Genomic DNA, 4,750 nt, shown 5'->3' on the forward strand with positions numbered 1-4,750 from the left:
CCAAGTTTTTTCATTCTTAATAGGAAAAATATTATTTTGGCCTTTATGTTTTTCCTGAATACGTGATTGGCCTATGTGTTTTGTTAAATGACAATTTAGACCTTGTGTTTTACAAGATGGATCAAAATTGTACCCTAGACTGAATTTCGGTCAAAATATTTTCAATTATAAGATTAATTATCTGGTCATTAGTGAAGCGATAAGTTTAGAGATGCGGAGAAAGTGGTCGAGGAGTTAAGAATGAAAGATTATATTTGAAATTTTTTTTACCAAAATTGGGTAAGGTACTATTTTGATCAATTTTGTAAAACATAAAATCTGAATTGTTATTTAACAAAATACAGAGACCGATCACGTATTCAGAAAATATACAGGGGCCAAACTGGTATTTTTTCTTCTTAATATTTGCAAACAAATGAATAAAAATCATAAGTTAGATCCTAGATTAAGACAGATCAGACTCAAACCTAAGACCCTTTAGCCAAAGAGCCCCAATTTAAAAATTTTAATTAAAATATATACATAAAATTAAAATAATAATTTTATTAAAATTAAAATTTACAGGCTCCAAACTATAATTTTATTAGGACCCAAATAATACGAGGATGAACCTGGAATCATAACTACACAAATGATATATTTACCTTAAGTAAATAGGCTACAATTTGGAATTTGATAATTATTTATAAGTTACTATAACTACTATTTGTTAAATTTTAGGGAAATTTACACTGCATACGGTGTTTTGTAAAAAAAAAATTGATTTCTTACGGAATTTTTTTTTTTGTTAGTCTTCCTAGCTAGAATTTTTACAACTAATTGTTGACGCCGTTTTTCGTCAACTTAAAAAGTAGAGAAATTAAACAAGAATATATGAGAGGAAATGATATAAAAAGATGAAAACATGATCTTTTTACGTGGTTCAGCAGTTAAACTCTGCTTAGTCTACGAGTATGTGTTATTAACACTTGGGAGTCTTCTGAAAACTTTCAAAGAATCGTTGCCCAGAGTTTTCTCTCCAGAAATCAGTTTTTCGACCCCTTACAAATGGAGCTTCCTCCTCTATTTATAGAGGAGATTTCAGAATCCATTCCCACATATTTCGAGAAGATATTCTGTAAATCAAATAATATAATGCTAATTAATGCATTATTCTCTATGTGTATAATAATATCCCATAGAATGTGGGATCAGATAACTAATTACATCATATCCCTTAAACATAGGGATTTAACAACAATAAATACATTCACACGTAATCGATTAGCTTAGATACTGGGTTCATTGCGCCTTTGAGACTATTTTTCTATCACGAGCTCGTCATCTTGCTTCGCCTATGCTCCCACCAAGTAACCATTGACGAAGTCATTACTATCGAGCTTACACTTCTTAAGCTCGAACCATCTTGTCTAAGGGAAAGAGATGCATCAACTTATACAAGTGTTGAACCCTTGCTATTGCGAGTTACAAGCCTATCTCATAAGCTCGGGAGCATCTTCAAGATTACACTCTGCTCGAGCTCACGAGGTTGTCATTTATAGCAAAGCTATCTCTGACTAATGGATCAAATGACGACTATGCTTATTTCAAGCTAACACCTAACGAGTCTAGACTTCGGGATCATAATTTCTCATGCTTGAAATCTGGGTGCAAAATTTTGCCCCCTCAAAAGTATCAGTTCAAATCCTATGAGAAGGAAACTTTTGAACTGCCCTCCTTGGAAATTGGATCGTCTAATACACTCAAGAATGGACACGCGTCAGCCAGTGGTTACTCAACTAGAGTACTTGAGTACTTTTGTACCATGCCCACGTCTATTCATCTGCCACCTTTATGCCGCCATTGTCACGTCTGTACCTGTTCGTTCGATCAAATACCGAACTCGGCCAATGGTCCAAATCATATCGGCTTTTGACATTCTTTAGGGCCTACAAATATGCCCATATCATCTTCATCCCCTCACTTTCGCATTTTGAACTTTCAGAGAAAAAAAAAAGAGAAAAGACCAGAACCCAAACTTTGTTCTATTCTTGCATGTTTTCCAAACCGAGAAAGCAAAAGAATTTTGCCTTGTTCGACTCTGTGAGATCATCTTTGCAACCACTCCTCCAGTCGTCAATCTCTCTGTATCTGCAAGCTACTGTGTGTAAGTTTCTGTTATTGATCCCATATGTTTTTATATATTTTGTTTTTACATTTCTGTGTTCCTGTTGCACCGTGAGCATATTTACTAGTTTTGTACTAGGATATTTGTAGCAATTAGTAACTTCAACCATATAGTTTATCTGATACTGCGCAGACTTTGGGTTCAAAAAATTTATGATATCATAGGTTTCAAACCTAGATTTAGTGTAGAGGATGCAAATGTAGCTTTTTTATTGTTATTTTTTGTTTACAGGTAATGTACCGTGTAGACCAAGAAATGGGGTACTAATTTAGGATTTTAAATTGCACGTTTCCCAAATTATCACCTTTTTTGAGTAACCGTCAATCTTTCCCTGAAAATCCAGGATTCTTAAAATGAATCCACTTTCCCTTCTCCGCGTCAAATACACGCTCGAAGCTCGAGCCTTGCAATGGCTCGGGGTTTTCCTCGAGTTACACTCGTTCTTTCGAGATTTCGATCTTTATCGAGCTTATCCAATGATTTTGATCCTTCGAGCTCGAACTGCTTAGAAGTTTACTCTTATTTCTTGTGTGCCTGGCCCTCAGCCTTTTCTTTCTTGCTAGTTGTCGTAGAATCTTGGAAAACGGTGGGGGTCTGTGCTTGTAATTTTCTATTCTCCGAAAACTCTAAGCCCTGAATCGTCCTTCACCCGAAATCAGCAGCTAATTCATGAGCATAAAGTGAGGTGTGAGCAAGAAGATATTCGAGCTCATTTTTGACGTCAAATCGACGAGGTTGAGGAGAGGAAAAGGAAAAATCTTTGGGTCGCTATCCATCCAGACCCAAACCCCGGGCTTAGACCGATCCCTCTCGACCCTACACTCAAAGTAATTGTTGCCTTCAAGCCTGGTGATCTTGTTTTCTCGCTGATGGAGGAGTCATCAAATCGTATATGTCCACCTCGCAATCAATTTCCATTCCTACCTCAAGGGGAGAATTTTTCGAGGCTGAGCATTACTGAAGCTCGGTTTCTTTATTAGGACAAATCACCGACATTCTGGCTTGTCTTGGCCTAGGATTATTAGGCTCGCTAAGGTGTCGAGCTCCTACCTCCAACAAGCGAAGCTGCTACTCTCCGGGCGATGGCCGCCTTGACAATAAACTTAAACTTGCGGCTTGGAGTCGCGAGCATATGAAGTCAGGGGCTCTATTGCCCTTGAAGTCCTTTTTTTAAGGACTTTCTGGATTTTGTTGGGCTCGCACCCTTCCAACTCCAGACCAATTCATACAGGGTCTTGTCAACCCTGAGGTTGCTATACCACGAACTGAAGTGGGATGGACCTTTGCCAAGAGAGATCATGTATCTCGTTTGCCTAAAGAGCAACCCCTCTTGAGCTGAGGGAGGAGATGGCTTCTATTAATTGTCGAGCTATCCCAAGGAAAAGAAGATCTTTGAGGACATGCCCAACCATCCCCCCAACTTCAAGCTAGCCTTCTTTTGGACAGATGGCTTGGCTCCTTCGAAGTTCTATTCATTTCATCGAATTCATAAGTACAAATTCTTCTTTCTTTTCATGCTTGATTAATGTTTAGGCACGAAATAATTGTAATACATTCAATTATCCAGCCAATTACCACCGTCCTACCCCTACAAACGCAATGAAGGAACACAAGGAGGCTCTGCTCCAGCTGCCCTATGGTAGGTGTTCCCTATCCTACCTTCTCCAGGAAGATAAACTTCGAGCTTGCGGCCTTCTAGAGAAGGATCAAACAACAGATGATGCCAGTTACCAAAAATATACCATGTGGGAGCACGCACCACTCCCTACTGACAAGCTTCCTCCGAGGTAGAGGTCAACGAGCTCAAGGGCCCGATCCCCAACTCGTCGCCACAGGAGTCCGTGTTTGGGGAATGATGCAAATGACGAGTGTAATGCCCTGCTAATTAGGGTTCGTCACCGAGTGTGTTTAAAACCAGTGCTGGACTTGCTAAACAAGTGATTTGGACTAAACATGTGATTAAGCCGCTAAAGGTATAGGTAATAAAACTTTTGGTCAACTCATAAGTGTTTTCATTAAATTAAAAGCATGTTCTTTACACGGGATCCCAAAAACTTTAGTTTAAAAGCTAGTTACAACACTCAAGTTATGTAATAAACCGACCTAGGTGGCAAAAGTTGGGTTTAACCCTAGTTCACTTGAGCATCTCGGCCGTGGTGGTCGAGTGGACTGCATATGTACATGTCACTGCTATCGCCCTCTGACTCATGGCTGGTTGAGCTTCTCTTTACCTTTACCTGCACCACAAAGCACCTGTGAGCCAAAAGACTCCGCAAGAAAACATATTAAATAGTTCACAGAGTAATATAACTACTAAACAGTAATAACTGAAATTGGCGTATTCATTATATAAGCTGGCAACCATGGGTTCACGCAAGAGCGTGTCACACTTCCTTTCAATGTGTTGGCATCTGATCTAGTCATGTGCATGTTGCACTCCTAGGGTGGCCCAGCCATGGTGGTTGCACTCCACGTGCACAATGCCAATCTCAGCTTATAAACTGAGTCTTTTAAGTCCTTGACTTATAAGTCAAGCCTCACCTGCCTCCGACTTGTAAGTCGAAGCTTTAGGACCCTTGACTC

This window comes from Humulus lupulus, chromosome 2, assembly GCF_963169125.1.
Source record: "Humulus lupulus chromosome 2, drHumLupu1.1, whole genome shotgun sequence".
Lineage (NCBI taxonomy): Eukaryota > Viridiplantae > Streptophyta > Magnoliopsida > Rosales > Cannabaceae > Humulus > Humulus lupulus.